Source organism: Cryptomeria japonica, chromosome 3 (genome assembly GCF_030272615.1).
Source record: "Cryptomeria japonica chromosome 3, Sugi_1.0, whole genome shotgun sequence".
Classification (NCBI taxonomy): Eukaryota; Viridiplantae; Streptophyta; class Pinopsida; order Cupressales; family Cupressaceae; genus Cryptomeria; species Cryptomeria japonica.
Window position 1 is genome coordinate 421,702,971 of NC_081407.1, and position 17,831 is coordinate 421,720,801.

Genomic DNA, 17,831 nt, shown 5'->3' on the forward strand with positions numbered 1-17,831 from the left:
GAGAAGCAATAAGCACAACAGTTTACACCTTGAACCGAGTACAATTGAAGAAAGGTACTTTGAAGACACCATATGAAATTTGGTATGATAAGAAACCTAATGTAAGTTATTTTAAAATCTTTGGAAGTAGATGCTATGTTCACAAAGATAATAGAAATGACAAGTTTGATCAGAAAAGTGAAGAAGGAACATTTTTAGGTTATTCTTCTAGAAGAAAAACATTTAAATGTCTGATCAAATCATCTAACAAAATAGTAGAAAGTGTAAATGTGAAAATTGATGAATTTGCAGAAAGAAATGATGAAGGAAATTCCAAGGAACCAGAAGACTATGATGAATTTGTCTATGTTCAACCGAGAAGTCTTACCGAGAAGACTGTTGAAGAAAATGAAGAGAATATCTAGTTACTGAGTGATGAAGAAGATCATACAGAGCCTACCGAGCCTGTATTAGCCAAGTATGTCAGAAGACATCATGCACCAAGTCAGATTATAGGAGATAAGGATGATCCAGTGATGACAAGGAACAAACTAAGACAAAACACATGTTTGATATCTGAATTTGAACCGAGAATAGTGAAAGAGGCATTTAACAGTGAAGATTGGATAAATGCTATGACAGAAGAGATTGATCAAATCAAGAAGAATGACACATGGACACTAATCCCAAGACCAAAGGACAAAAATGTAATCGGTACAAAGTGGATTTTCAGAAACAAGCTAAATGAAAAAGGAGAGGTCATTCAAAACAAAGCAAGACTAGTTTGTAAAGGTTATGCTCAAGAAGAAGGAATTGATTATGGTGAAACTTTTGCACCCGTTGCTAGACTTGAAGGAGTGAGAACATTGTTGGCATATGCTGCTTTCAAAAACTTCAAGGTATATCAAATGGATGTCAAATCTGCATTTCTGAATGGAATATTAGAAGAAGAAGTTTTTATAGAACAACCTGAAGGATTTGTTGAAGACAATAATAAAGATCAGGTATGTGAATTGAACAAAGCTTTATATGGTTTGAAACAAGCACCTAGAGCATGGTATGAAAGATTGCACTCTCATTTGATTAAGATTGGTTTTATAAGGACAAGTGAGAACAACAATATGTACATGAAGAATGATGAAAATGGAATACTGATCTCAGCCATATTTGTTGATGATATTATATTGTGTGGAAATGACTCTTTATGCAAGAACTTTGGAAATGAAATGAGCAAAGAATTTGAGATGTCATTAATCGGTGAGATAAAGTATTTTATAGGTTTACAGATACTGCAAATGAAAAATGAGATTTTCGTTACTCAATCCAAGTACATAAAGGAAATCTTGAAGAAATTTGAAATGGAGGATTCAAAACCAGTAAGTACTCTTATGACTACCAACTGTAAATTATCAAAGAATGATGAATCTACATCTGTTGATGAGACACTTTACCGATCCATGATTGGAAAACTACAATATGTTATTCACAGCAAACCAGACATAGCACATGCAGTAGGTATAGTTGCAAGATTCTTTACAGATCCTAAGGAAACACACATGATAGCAATCAAAAGAATTTTTATATACTTGAAAGGCACAGAGGATTATGGCTTAGTATATCAAAAAGGAAATAATTTTGATTTAAAAGTTTATACTGATGCTGATTGGGCAGACAACATTGATGACAGAAAAAGCACAAGTGGAGGAGCTTTCTTTTTACGAGAAAGACTAGTGAGTTGGCTTAGCAAGAAACAAGGATGTGTTTCACAGTCAACAACAGAAACTGAATACGTTGCTGCAACATTGAATTGTACTAACATTGCATGGATCAAACAGTTGTTGGAAGGTATAAATGAAAAAGTTATTGAGCCAGTAACTATATTCTGTGACAATACTAGTGCCATTAATATTTCAAAAAATCTTGTTATGCATTCTAAGACAAAGCATGTCTCTATCAAATATCATTATCTTAGAGAAGAAGCTCAAGAGAAGAAAGTGGTGTTGGAGTATGTTAGCACAAAGGAACAAATAACAGATATCTTCACCAAGCCACTACCAAGGGACACTTTTGAATATCTCAGAAGTAAGTTAGGGGTCCTACCCCTATCTTCTACTCACTGACGGAGTTCAGTGAAAGCATCAATCCGATGACTCTATCGAATATCTTTTAGGAGTTGATGCCGATTTACACCCTTTAGGATGTTTTCTAAAGGTGTATAGGAAACAATACAAGAAACAGGAATTGAAGATAAAATGCTCTGACCGAGACAGACTTGATACACAACAGCAGGAAATCACTTCATACAGAAAGAAATTATGTTTTAGTTCTTTACTTTTTGGCATTGTTGTCAAAGGGGGAGAAGACTAATATCGATGGAGAAGACTAAAGAAAAGAGGAGAAGTCTAATGTATGGGAGAGAGCATTTCAGCATTTTAGAATCACAACAATCCGAATCTTTTAAGGTCAAATCAATTGGTTTGCCATCAATGCCAAAGGGGGAGATTGTTGGCAATATTGCATTATAACAGACAATGAAAGATTGTTGACATTTCAATAAGGATATTAAGAAGGTTGTTGATGATTATGGATATAATTGATTAAGGATGTTTACTGTCTTGATATTATTATTTTGTCATTGATGTCAAGAAATTGATTTTCTAATTCAGTATGATGTTGCCATATCTTGAGAAGTATGATTTAAAGAATATAAAGATGTTGGTAAAAGATAGGGGAAAGATTATGATGAATAAGGGGATGAATAAGGTATTCAATGGGCAACTATTACCGAGTCAGACAATGATGAGATCATGATGTTTAGATTGTCTTGACATCATACATATGTTGTAAATTGTAAGGATAATACTATCTATGTTACCAAACAAAGAACCTAGTCGGTAAACCCTAAGGTTATCGCTATCGGTTAATGAAGGCAGAATGTCTACCGAGTGAAGTTTAGTATTTACTGAGTTATAACCGAGTTGTAACCGAACTATAATAGAATGCATTAAATGATTACAGGCGATATTTAATGAAGGAAGCTGATGAGCTAGAATTGATTAAATGATCGGTATGTCGTGCATGAAGTTTGTTAAGAATCTAAGGCAATGGAAAGTCGGCATGAAAATCTACAATGCAGATTGAACCGCAATACCTTGGCACAAGTTCCAAAAAATATATGCAAGTTCCTAGGCGGGGTAAAACGTTTTTAGATCGAAAGATGCATTGAACTTGGACAAGATTGAAGATCTGATGGCTATGATTGATCATGGGAAATGTGATCAAGGAGATTAAGCGGTTACCTAATTGTTTATAAATAGGAAACTATTGATAAACAATGTATGCGGGCAAGTGTATGCATAGGGATGCTACATAGTGATTACCGAGCACAGAAGTTTGAAGACCTGTTTGAATAACATAGTATAGAAGCCTAGCAGATGGACAAGATTAGTTCTATGTCTAGATTGTATTAAACAAATAAGAATCTGCTTTAGCATTTTAGATGTGAAGTTGCAGATAGAATTTTATTACTGTTATTTTGTGAAAGTGACAGAAAATCTCTTAACCGAGTGGACTTAACAGTCTTATTTGTAAAACCCTCTAGCAAGGTGACATTCTGATTGAGTGTTTGAAATCCTTTAACAAGGTCACTTCTAACAAGGTGAAGATCCTAAAAGATCTGAGGGAAATCCCTTAACCGGGTCACATCTAGCAATGTGTTTGTAATCTTTAACAGGATTTGCTTTTAACCGAACATACTCTAGAAGAGTATATTTCTTAGTGGGTCTGAAATCCCACAGTGGTTTTTCCCTATTTGGGTTTCCACGTTAAATCTGGTGCTATGAGGTTTATGGTGTTTATATGCTTTTGAGTTTGCATGTTTAACAGTTTTGGTTATATTATTGAAGTATATGTTACCGAGGTTGAATCTGATGTTTTTATAGAAGATTAAGTTTGTATGATTCACCCCCCCCCCCTCTCATCTTATTGGCTATTGGATCTGTACTTACATTAAGTATCATAACTATCACATTTCCCCCTCCATTATAATCTAGGAAATCTGGAAGGCAAGAAATAGGATGATTTTCAAAGATAGTAAAATGCAATGGTATCAATTGACCAATAAAATTGAAGCCACCATAGTTGAAATAATAAATAACCAGACCTCCAATTACTAGAGAGATGTCAATATGTCCTATTGGGATGAAAAAATGAAACTAAGATGGAAAGGTTTAAAGATACCCCCCTTCATTGGTAAAGGCCCACCATCCAACTTAATATTACGTAAGGAATGCAAGTGGCTTCCCCCTATTATTGGATGGTTTAAACTTAACTTTGATGGCGCTTCTAGGGGCAACCCGGGGAGTGCTGGTCTTGGAAGCAGCCTTCATAATTCAAATGGGGATGAGGTGGCCTATATGGCCCTCCCCTCTGGTAAATGCACAAACAATATAGCAGAAATGCAAGCACTTGCTATAGGAATAAACCTATGCATTATACTCAATATTAAGAGGATCGTCATTGAAGGGGATTAGACCATTATCATCAATGCCCTTAGGAAAGGGGCAATGCCTGATTGGAAGCTAAATGCCTCCCTGGCTAAGATAATGATAAACATCAAAACATTTGGCGGGGTCATCTTTAATCATATCTACAGGGAAGGCAACAAAAGAGCTGATTCCCTGGCTAACATGGGGGCTGAAGGTAAGACAATAATCCACGTAGCTCCTAACATTTATCCTTAAAACAACATTTCACATCTACACACAACAAATAACTATAACAGTATTCATACCATATGATAGCAGTCACATAAATGGCTCATAACCTGTACCCTATCATATACATAAAATCAGTCGGAACAAAGACCTATAGGAGAAAAAGAGAGAACCTATCCTCCAAATCCTTTGATTGATATCATTTGAGGCCCCATATTAATTTACTAACATACTCGACAATTTTTTCAAACTTTCTTATACACAGAAATATACAAATATATAAACCATAATCAGATAAATACACACACACACACACACACAGATATATATGTATATATACATACATATATATATATATACATACATATATATATATATATATATATATATGCACATACACAGATATATACATATATATTATATGTGTATATACATATATATATATAGATATATACACGTATATATATATATATGTATATACATCTATATACACATATATATGTATATACATCTATATATATATATATATATTTATATATCGGAGGATTTATAAATTATATATATATCAAAGGATATATATATATATAATCCGAAACTAATAATTAAAATATTTATATAATGAACATATCAGAATTAATATATAGATATCATAATCAGATAAATACACACACACACACACACAGATATATATATATATATATATATATATATATATATATATATATATATATATATATATATTAATTCATATTTATAATCCGAAACCAATAATTTTATATTTATATAACAAACATAACAATTAATATATATTATCATATTTATATCTACACATACAAAATGAAAATATACCTATATAACATTTCATACAGATAAATCTTCAACTTAGATTTATTAATATACAAATTTATCAAGATTTTATGATTATACATTAGGTATCATTCATAAACACTTTGCCCAAAGGTTTAAACTTTTCATCTTACGAAGCAGAGGTCAATTATTAGCTTAGTAGGTGGGGGCACTCATATCTAAATATAAATTATATAATAATAAACCCCCAATTAAGAGTGCCTGATCATCATAGCAAGTATGATCCCCAATAAATCCTGGCCATTATGACAGGTCAGGGTTGTGGTGTAAGGTGTACTTGTTGGCTTTTTGTATCAGCAACTCATTTGATCATCCACCAAAATTAAATTTGGCTTCTCAAAACGATTTTCCCACAAGCGGCTCATCATTTAAGGATATGGCATTATTACTAAACCAATAAAAAACATCCAAAGTGGGCTTAAGGCTCGCATGAATTTAGAGTGGCTGAGAAAACTCAAACTTTCACATAATTACCCTACACGGCTATTAAACCAAGCCTTCAGGTTAAAATTTAGAAGCTCTTTAATCCAACAAGACCTAGGATTGAAGAATAGCAGGTGATGCATACCCCGATCAAATTATGCAGTTCTAAGAGGTAAATGGCGTTTGAGGGCGCTATTACTAAGGACCACCTCAAGCGCATCATACGCCTTCCCCATACCTTAGTTATTGATGCGGTTGAGACTATCCTTGGTTCGGACTTTCTCACAAATTCAGACAGAACCAGAGCTAACTCGGATGTGGCCACCATATTTCTTGTTGTGACGGTTACCTCCACCAAAAATTGAGAGGACACAGGTGCTCTGTGTAAGGAGGTCTTCATTGCCTCAATCTTAGGTGATTTGGAGCAGGTTTTAGTCAACATTGACAACGAATGGACAATCCCAAGGCCAAGAGACTATGACATCCTCATTTGGAACAATAGGTCGATTCCTAGACTTCCTATTATCTCTATGGATGGTGCGACCTTCACCAGGGAGAGGAGTGATGCAATTAACAGGAATGTCAACTTTTTGTTGTATTTATTTCATGTGAAACACCCTCCAAAACCTACTTGGTTTGAGGACTTCCTCAAGGCAGAGGGCCTGGTTCTGGACGATGAGGAAGCTACAACCACGTCTTCTGGGTCGGAGTGAGTAGGCTTTGGCCCTTGATGAGTGCATGGGACAATTTTGATAGTAAAACAGAGTTAATTTTGTATGGGATAATTTTGATACTAAACGTTTGGCTTATACTGGCGATTTAGCATATTACTATTTCCAGTAAAACAGTGTTAATTTTGTAGCTAACAGAGACCTCGGAGGAAATATTAACACTGTCGAATCCTAAAAACAAACTTAAGCAACCTACAGGACATTAAAATAGTTTGCTTTAACTGCTAATTTTAAAGGTACTAAGATAAAATAGGCATGATGGAATGATTGTTTATATAGACACGTAGATGGGAAAATAGGACCATTATATTAGCATTCTATTTTGGACACTCAGTAATATGAATATATACTCTAGATATTTATAAGCATATGAATGCATTCATTTATTGGTATTTATTCACATTGGTGGAAATCCTATCAGGGTGGGAAATAATGGCTTCAATTTTTTCATGTGTTTAGCCTATTTTGAACAATAAACACTAGCTGTAGTGCTCAAGTGCCATCTGTTGAAGAATTCTCTATTTTGGGGTGACCTTCTGACAAATCTTAGACTGTGGCTTATATGTGGCATACATGCAAAATATTCGGGGTATAGATAGAGGTTATATCCAGCCTTGAATAATCATATACCCCGTTACCCTCTCTGGTATTAATTTACAAGGGAGGGAGGGTATGCCGATTCCTGGCATGACAAAATCTCATTTACCTATTCTTATTTTTGTAGCCTGGATTTTATCCATTACTAGGGATAGCATCCAGGAGCACAAACAAGAGATGGTAAACTGGAGATTTATTTTAAGGAAGGGTAAAAATTCAATCAAGAGAGGTACATTTTCTTCAAAACTCAGCTTATGTTTGAAACATCGTCTACAAATTGGGATAATGAGGAATATCCAACTATGTTTAAGGTTCTGTTTAAATCTCTTTGTATAAGATCTGAGAGGATAGGCCTTACAGGATATTTGGTTGTGGAAATTTTCTAGCTTGATAGATAAAATTTCATTTGAAATAATAGACTAAAATGTACTAACAATTTTGTCAAGTGTTTGAGAAACTAACCTTGCAGGACAAACATGGATATCTCTTGGCAATTAACGAATACGATATGCAATCAGAGATCAACTTCAGAGCCATGCCTCAAGAAGTCAGGGGATAAATGATAACTGAAATAAGTAATCAAGGGCTTGTAAGGGAGGGGAAAAAAATAGAAACACCCTCCCACCTGCTTACCCTAGCCCGGGGTGATGATGTGTTATTAAGATTTGAAGCTATTGTATATTGATGTAAGATTATTTGGACTACGGTCCCGGGAAAGACCAGAGGTTTTCTCACCTCCACTCTTTCCTACCGGCGCCCGCACAAGTGGAGTAATGTAAAATTTCAAAATGATTAATAAAATTCTTGGCTTCGGCCTCTTATCGATCAAAAAAAAATAAAAAAATACTAAACAAAGGGCTGCTATGAGAATGAGAAGACAACTCAAAATTGACAAATATATGGAATGCATTCCACACCTTTGATTTCTTATAGTCAATAGTCATACCAGGCTATAAAATATTGTATCACAAACACAATGACAAAGTATTCAAGTATGTCAATGGCCATTTACAACAGAGAATAGTCTACATTGAAGAGAACAATGACTTTGCTCAAGCCATTTTGTATAATAATTTTATGACTATCATCTAGTTTGCAGTCCTAAACAAGCACAATGACAATGAGTACCTTGGAGTTCAACAAGAACAATGATGATACAAGTTTTTCAATCACAATGAGCAGTACCAATGCATTCGTCAGTTAGTGTCAAGATAGTATCAAGAGTAGTCTTCCTTGAAAAATGAAAGCAAGGTTTATAACAAACCATGATAAGGGGGTCTTAAAATATTTGTAGTAAAGAGTGATGAAAAGGCCATGAACATAGTAGAGGTTAACTTCAAAAGGAATGCAACATCTTAAAATTCAACTACAGTGAATGCACAAAGTTCTATTCAAAGGACAAATTATTCATGTTACAAAGTCAAATCCATAATGTATTGTTATTAAGAAGTCTTCAAACAAGATATCATAAATTTCTAGCCATCAATATCTTGAGGAAAAAATGCATTAGAATGTTGATGTCAGTCAAGAGCTTTGAATTATTTAAGAGCTTTTTGTGACAGTGGCATAATTTATAAGACAACCATATTCTTACATGACATAACACTTAGGATAAAAGTAAGCAAATGCTATCACACAATACATCGAGCAGACCTTTAAAGGCAATAACATTATGAGAATCATAAGAGGAAATGTGTAATGAAACTCAGAAGGTCAAAGGATTGTAAATTGATCCTACAAAGTAATATCCAAGTTCTATGATAAAAGAATAATGTCAAGAGATATATTCACCTGTTACAAAGGTTAGTCACAGTCTCCAAGCTTCATGATGAATCAATAAAGGACCAAGACAAGGTTCCCTAGCCAAAGTAGTAAGCCACAAAGCTAAACCAAGGAGCATTCCAATGTTATAAGTGTAATTTTGTTGTGCACAAGTGGGACCTCTGCTCATCATCTCATATAGGTGCACTAATAACTGTCCAAGGCATGTGAAGACAGTCTACAAGGGGCTGCATTGACAGGCAATAGTAAAAAGTGATAGATTTGTAGTCATGTGATAAGAACCCCATGGTAATGTCAATTTAGATAGCCACAACAGTCACAGTTCAAGCCCTTGACAAAGTAGAAGTTAACAAATGCAAGGATCTAATGAAGTTTGGTGATTAGTAGAGGTACAAATCTAAGACCTCACAAGAAGTGAGAATTCATTGATTAAGATCATGATGGCACACAAAAGCATTGAAGTGAGCAGTGAGCACCAAAATCACATATCCATCAAGTCACGGAGAAAAAAACCATCATGGGAGGGATAAGCCAGTCATAGGATAAACAAAACAAAAGTAGAAGCCTGAAAGATCATGATGCACAGTGAACACATGGGTATCCTTGACAGTGAAAGTAGTGGTAAAGATCTTGGGAAATACAATAAAATATAGTGAAAGAGGACAGTGAACATTAGATTGTGCATGCATCAATCAACAATAGCAGTCGCATATGAATTTCATAAATATGATAAATGGTCAAGAGTCCCAACAAAGAAGTTCATAGTGTTTAGGGCAGCTAAAGGACACAAAACCATATCAAAGATATGGACAAATGTCATCAAAACATCATTCATGAAGGTAGACAGAGTAGTCTCGGTAATGCAGTGACATAGCCCTAAAATTAGTTAAGAAGTGACCAAAGGCTAATGATAGATCCAAAGCATGTGTATTCAAGGAAAAAAGAATAATGGAGCCATTCACCAGTCATAAGACAGTAGCCATTCACCAGTCATCTCCAAAAACAGAGAATGCAGCCTCATCGAATGGAGCATATGCAGTGAGAATACTCAGGCACCAACAGTGAAATGATAATCATAGCTCCACAAAAACATAGTAAATGATAGTAGCCAATTCTCATTCAAAAGGGCAAATCTGAGACCCATGCTAGAAATAACAATAAAATATTAGCCACAGTGCACCAGATGTTTTTGATGTGAACAGAGGTCTAATATGATAAGATATCACTGTTAAAAATATTCTTTACCACAAAAGCCATAATAGAGACCTTGAGAGATGATATTGACTTGTGAAAAGACAATGAATTTACAAAGTTATCTATGCCAAAAAAGTAATATACTTGTGAGAAGATAACCCAAGATCAAGGAAACAACCATGAGTGTATTAGAATAGTCCATTGCCCTTTGCTAAAGGCATGAATAATGTGCAACAATAACATAATCAACGAGTATAGCTCACAGGCATGAGAGAAGGAGGACAGAGCATCGATCATACTTGCCTCGCTCTTCCCTATGGTTTTTCTTCAGCAAAGATAACATAAAATTTTGCAGCTTCATAGGGCTTTTATGGCAGCCATAGTAGAAGCAAACAAAGGGAGAATAATGTCAGCAAATAGCAAAGGTCGTATCAAAAAGTTTTCCTAAACTTTAAGAATGGAGGATTTTCTTAAAATCTATAGTAAAATAAAGCTTACCTTAGTAGTGGCTTCCAAAAATCTGCAAAAGAATGGCATTAATACTTATCCAGGGCAGCCTGAGTTGCCTTCTCACCTCAAACCCTTACCTTCAGCATGGCGACCGCTCTCTAAACAATGAGAGACAAATAGAAAAAGATGAAACCTTTTTCATCTTTTGTTTGTTTGTTGTAGGGTTTCAAAACCTTAAAGAAGACCCGACAAGGCAAGAGTTTGTTTTTTCGCTTTTTGCAAATTAAAATAAAACTCTATTCATCCTTTTTTGTCGTGTTCTTCATAATTTGGTATTTCATCTAAGTGTTTTATAAACACTTATAGAGTTATGGTGGAATTACCTCTTTAGGGTCATTAATAGAAATGCTTTTATTTTTTTGCATTAAGTTCTAAGTGTAAATCTTTATTGAAAGTGGTAATCAGTAAACCACTTAAAGTAAAAGATATTTTATAATGCAAAATAGGAGTTTGAGTTGCATTGGAATTGTACAAGTTGATTGAAAAGAAAGGGTATAGTTGACTAAGAGATTTTTGTAGTAAAAATAGGTGATTTGGTCACCTAATAGGCAATTTGTTGTCAGTTAGAGAGTCCACTTGGATACAAATTGAGTCAAAGAGGCTTTTCAAGCTCTTAACTCATTGTTTCACTCAGTTTCATCCTTGATTTGAAGGGATTTTTAGCTAAATCCGAGTCAAGGAAGTTGTTTTCATTTTGATAACTCCTTGTGTATTTTGAGAGGGTTTTTCTTGCAGTTAGAGTCTTGATTTAGTGTAGAGTTTACAACTCATCCCTTTTGGAGCCAAAATTCAAAATTTGAATTTTTTTTGGGGGGGGGATTTTGTATAAGTGATCGTTTCTCTCTCATTATTGAAAAAAAAGTTCTGGAGTTTGGTACCTGTCTAGCAACAGTTTTTCAGACTTTTTGTAACTCATTTTTCATGAGTAATATTTAGATTTTGTAAGCAGTTTTATAGATTTGGAATACAAATTACTCACATTTCTCAATAAATAAGTTTATTCTCCTTCTTATCATTTCTTGGTTTTCAATTGTTGTTTTTTATTTTTATGGTGAAATATTATGTTATCCTTTATTTTATCAAATTCCTTCAATGTTGAATGCTGAGAATGTTATGTCATGGTGCAGGTCTGTGTTAGTGTTTTCATTCTTTTGAATGAAAATTGTGAGAACCTCATTGTTCTCCTTTTTGTATACATTAGAAATTCAGAGCCTTTCATAAGAATCATTTTTGCATGCATAAGTAACAGAGTTGTGAGATTACATAGCTTCAATATTTGAGTATTTTGTGAGGTTTGTAAGCATTTGCAAGTCATTTTCAATCATTGGTGGATCACCTAGCAGTAGTTAAATTTTCAGTTTATGCATATCTTTCTATCCCTTTTCTAAGTCATTTTTAGTTAGTTCTAGGTGATCAAATAGGAAGCCGACCTATAATCTGGAGGTCTACTCTCCCTATAGGATACCCACATCCTAAGAGTAGTCCCATGTTTCATGAGATTGTAGGAATTTCGTACTTGCATCGGGTGCAAATCCCCATGACAATAACTCTTCCATTTCTTTTCTCTCTCTTTCATATCTAGATATTTTGCATTCATCAAGGTCATACTTCTACTTTCTAGATACAGATTCTCTAAATGTTGTTTCAGAATTTCCATGTGATTCACCAAATTCGCTCAATTCAAATGCAACAATCTTTCCAACCAACATATCTCTTGTAACAGTAGTCACACTCCAGATCTCGTCAATATCAACTACCTTATGTTTATAAGCAGGAGGCAATGATCTCAACACCTTAGTAAAAATTTCATCTTCTTCAATGGTTCCACCGACATATTTGATACATAGGAAAAGTTCATTCACCTTAGCCATAAAGGAGTTTATGTTCTCATGTTCACCCATCTTCAACATCTCATACTTCCCTTTCAAACTCTGCAACTTAGAAACTTTGAATTGTTTATCTCCTTCATAAAAGGTCTCAAGCTTCTACCAGATCTCATGTGTAGTTTGAAGTCCCATCAAATTAGTCATCTCAGAGTTAGTCAGGGCACTCGGCAATGCTTCCTTAGCTCTAATGTTATTTTCAGCATCTTTGATCTCAACAACAGTAATCGGTCCATTATGAGGAACATAGTAGGCATCCTTTGTAATCTTCTAGTAATCCTCTCCAAGACATCTGAAGTGCACCTCCATCCAGTTCTTCCATATAGCATAATTACTTCCATCGAATCTCAAACTCTCCTTCTTAAAAATGATACTTCCAATTGCCATCTCGGATCTCCTCAAGTGGTCAAGCTTCTTCCAGAGGATCTAGCTCTAATACCAATCAGCAACAATAATGAAGGAAAACTGAGAGAGGGGGGTGAATCAGTTTTCACTGGATTATCAAACTTAACCTCAAATGCAATTCTGATAAACTGTAGTAACAATAAAGATAAGTAAATTGAAAGCACACCACACAACACTGCGATTTTGACGTAGAAATCCTAGTTAAGAGAAAAACCATGATGGGAACCTACCCATAATAAGATGATACTATGCAGTAGTATGCGTAAATATTACAATGGGGAATGCACATGCATTTAGGCTCACTTCCTAGAGCTCACTGCTCAAGATATAATAACCCGGAAGGCTACAACCCTTAGGTAAGGTACACTACCTTACAAGGAAGTCTCAATGACTTACAAAATATTCAAACAACAATCCAAAATCAAATGAACTGAAAGAATAGCATCTACAAATGCCTAATGACAATTCCGATTAAGCATATTTGTCTTCTCTGCAACACTTCAATCTCTTCTCAATCACAATGCCGAAGGATGTATTCACTTGTTTGCACCACATCTACCACTCTCTGATAATGTAGACACAACACCAATACACAAATTGCATGACTAAGTAATCTATATATACCGATCATCAACCTTGGCAACAAGGTCGGCTAAACCCTCAATTCACAATTATAAAATTACATTGCACGATACAAAGATCAACCAAAATACCAATATAATGATATACATGACATAAAAAGGATCCAAATCAAATGCTCGAACATGCAACACCATCAAAAATCACACCAAGATCAACCGCAACATGCTATATCATCAGGAATACCACATAATACAAAGAATATCACGATTCAACAAAACCACCAAGAATGCGAAAAATAATCAATGAGGACCACTAGAAAAAATAGAACATGATCAGGAAACACCAACAAGCACATTAGAAGCATCCGCAATAGCTCCACCAACACCACTTGTCAAATCTTCATCGATCAACATCTGAAACTCAAGAACACACAACAGTAGCAATTCGGACTAGAATGGTAGCTTGCAGAGAACCAAATCATGAACCATCTGAAATGTAGATACACATGAACATCCAAAACATTCTCCCAAAATCTCAACTCAAGATTTGATCACACCGAAATATATCGAAGGAAATACCGAACTCTACAAAGCACTAATCAAAAAAACCAAACTGCAAACTGGATCATATGATATGATCAATTAGGCTTCTGGATCACAAAAGCCAATAAAGAAGGATATATTGATACTAGAAACACTCCATATACAAAACCATGATCCCAATAAACCAATCTTCAACCACTGAAGCAATAAATCACAGGAATATGTTGATATCAATGACAACAACATATCCTAGCAGCAACAATGTCCAACGCATTCAATTAACAATATTCCTATGTAATACCAATGGAAACACGTTCATGAATTCAACAAGAAATAAATGAAAAACATTATAAAAAACTCCCTTATTGGATTCAAATGCCTTGCTTCCATTGTCCTTATGCTTCATGAGGTATGGTGGCTCTTAGAGTTGTGCTATGAAACCTGCAAGATAACGATGCAAGAAATTGAATTTTGAAAAAGGGAAATTGATGTTGAGTTTATAGATTATGGAGAGATTAATTGGATGACTAAGATTGATTTGAGAACTAATTTGAGTGATGGTCAAGATTTCATGTGACAAGTTGGTGAGAGAGAATCACTCATGCTATTTGAATCTTATTGGTAGATCAATTGACTTGATTGGAGAGATAACAAATTTTATTGGAAGTTGAACAAAATTGTTGGATCAGTCGGGAAATTTGATTGAATAGTTAACATAATTGATTGACTAGATGATTGGATTGATTAATCAAATGACTGGATTTATTGATCAATAGACTGGATTGATTGATTAGTCAAAAAAAGCTGATTGAGAGTTGAGTGGACGTCAGTGACAGTTAGAATTTAGGCATGTGCTATATGCAATTAACATGAAATTTAATTTAATTTGCATTTAGATATTTGAAAATCTCAGATGAAATGCAAATTAACAAGAAATCAAATTAATTTGAAATTAGAAGAAATTTGAATTATTTGAAATGGAAGGAAATTTAATTGAATAAATTTATGAAATTTATTTAATTGGGAAGACATAGTTAGATAATTAAACAATTTTAAAAAATTATTTTAATTAAGGTAAATAATCATAATTAATGAAACAAGAAAGTTATTTAATTAATTTAAGAGAGAAATGGTTAAATGATTAAATGATTAGAATAGAATTTGAATAATTAGTTTATGATGAAAAGGATAAATATTAATTTAGAATAATAAAATTAGATTAATCAAATTAATTTAATGTAGAGGAATAATTAGCGATGTTAGTAGCGGGACAATTTAAGTGTTTACCCATATGCCCCCCACAGATTTTAAATTATCACTTCTATTCTCACTTGCATGATAGTATAATGGTTAAATATTATTTCCTTCTTTTTACTTGGATAGAAAACATTTTAGTTCCCTTCCCTTAGAAAAACCTTTGACAATATGACATGTGTTTATGTCAAGCCTCCATGTTGAGTTCTATATTCACCTCCTTCTTCACTTTGCATAGAATCATGATGACTGAAGAATATATAATTTTATTTTATTTTTTAAATGGGATTTCATAATGGGCTTCCTCCATATATTTAATAACTTATAATTAAAACATTGCTCACAAACAATTATTAGGTTTGTCATTTGAATTAATTAAACCAATAATAAGTTGTATTTTCTATTTAAAATGAAGCTAGCAATTAAATAGTTAATTGTAGATTTGATGGGATTTGTGCCACTTTACAAATATGTTCGAGTCTTAAAAATTTATGGGGAAGCATAATAAATAACATTAATTATGTGTACTTGTAATTTAGAGAACAAAACTTAATCATGAGCCAGCCACAAATATTGTTGATTTGAAGTAGTTAAGAAAAAATTCACCACTAGGTCAACTTTTGTCCAATGGAATTAAAATTTAATCTCAGTTAAGTGACTTGAAACATTAAATGAAGACTCGTTATGAATTGTTAAAACTTTTTGAATGATAGTTTTCACTTATCAAATTCAAATTAAGAGAAATTTGGAAACTAAATATTGTGGCTAGATTGTCATTTTGAAGTTGAGAAATAGGGTTCTTGCATAAACTAAAGGTTAGATTTTTGAGATATGATGAATGTAAAATTGAGTGTCCACACAATGGATAGTAATAACTTATTTGGTGAAACTTGTAAGCATGTCTAATGAGGATTATGATAGATTGGATAATGATTCTAGAAGTAATACTCATCTATGGATTATAGATTATTTATTAATAAACATGTCTAGTGCAGAGGCACCTAAGCACACAAGCATACTAGGAGGTCAAAAGTCATAATATGAGCAATTTTATTGTATTTGAGTCATTCATAATGTATTAAGGTTACTTGAGTCAATTGAATCATAATATGTAAAGATAAATGAGCCATTTTGTCCAAAGGTATCATATTTGGTCCATCTTGAAGTGTTTAAAGTGTCCATGTAAGGGTTAGAGTCATTTATGTCAAAAATGCAAAAATTATAAAAATTGCAAAGTTGCAACATTGCCAAAAAGTGCAACAAAAGTGTAAGAATGAAATCCATTGGTCATGAGGTGGTTAGAATAGTTAGGAAGAAGTTGGAAATGGTTTATAAAACCATGTTTGGTCGAAATCAAGGGAGTAGAGCAGTTTGGAGGGGATTTGACAAAGATTATCCATCAAACCCTCAAACTGTCATAAAGTTTTAAGGAATTTGTGATTGTCATGGATCCATGGAGGATCACATTTGGTGTAATTTTTTTATATTTAGATGTTTTTGAATGATATATTAATGAAATATCTTTCAGATTAATCCTTTCTTATTCATTTTTGTGGAGTAGTTGGCAATATATGTTGTTTGTTTTTACAAAAATTGTCAAAACCCTGCCAAGGGTTACTCGTTTTGGAAAAATACTCATAACTTTTTATTTAACCGTTGGATCTAGATACAAATTTGAGAGAAGTTTTGTAACTCGGTAATATAAATTCTAACTGGAGTGATTTTCGTTATGATCAATATTTAAAAAGTTATTGATGACTGTTTGCTACAATTCATGGTGAAAAGCAGATTGGTGAAGACAAGAGCAGTCCGGTTGTAGCAATTTGGTGTGGTCACATGAGGAATCATAATGAAGAAAGGATATATGTGTTGGAAAGGTCTCTAAATTCTCTTTCCATTTCTTTTTTTCTGACTTAATTTGGTTAAGAATTAAAGAATTTGTGATTATTTTGGTGAAAACAATTTTTAAAGGATGAAACCCTGAACTAGGGTATTCCATGGCAATAAAGAATTTGTTCCCTCATGTTATGGTGAATCTTATGATCTCAAATATTGAATGAAGGTCTGTAGGGATGTAATATAACCTTTGAAATTGGTTTGGAGTTGAGAAGAGTGGTTGATCTTTTTATATGCCTCTTGATTCAAGTTTAAGGTCTTGTATTAGTTTTGGGTCAGTAATACCCTTGAATGAAGGTTTTATGGTTTGTGATAGATGCTCAACATCAATGTCAGAAGAGTCCTCTACATATTTATTGTGAGAGAGCATAGGAACCTTGTATTAATCTAAGATTAGTGTAAGAATTAAATAAAAAATAATTAAATAAGATTAAAAACATAAAATGAAAATCAAGTATAATTTCCTATTTA

The 17,831-nt window shown here is 33.6% G+C and overlaps 2 long non-coding RNA genes across 2 annotated transcripts in view; one reads left to right on the forward strand and one right to left on the reverse strand.

Annotated features, from left to right (window-relative positions):
• LOC131070398 (uncharacterized) overlaps positions 1-17,605 on the forward strand; it is a 49,540-nt gene extending 31,935 nt beyond the window's left edge. The window contains exon 3 of the long non-coding RNA XR_009112317.2: positions 17,253-17,605. This is a non-coding gene — a long non-coding RNA (uncharacterized LOC131070398). The remainder of the gene's footprint in view (positions 1-17,252) is intronic.
• Positions 10,351-10,996, reverse strand: LOC131070397 (uncharacterized). Its single transcript, XR_009112316.2, has 2 exons — positions 10,787-10,996; positions 10,351-10,653 (listed from the first exon to the last, which is right to left on the reverse strand). It is a non-coding gene; the product is annotated as an uncharacterized LOC131070397 (long non-coding RNA).
• Positions 17,606-17,831: the final 226 nt, after the last annotated feature.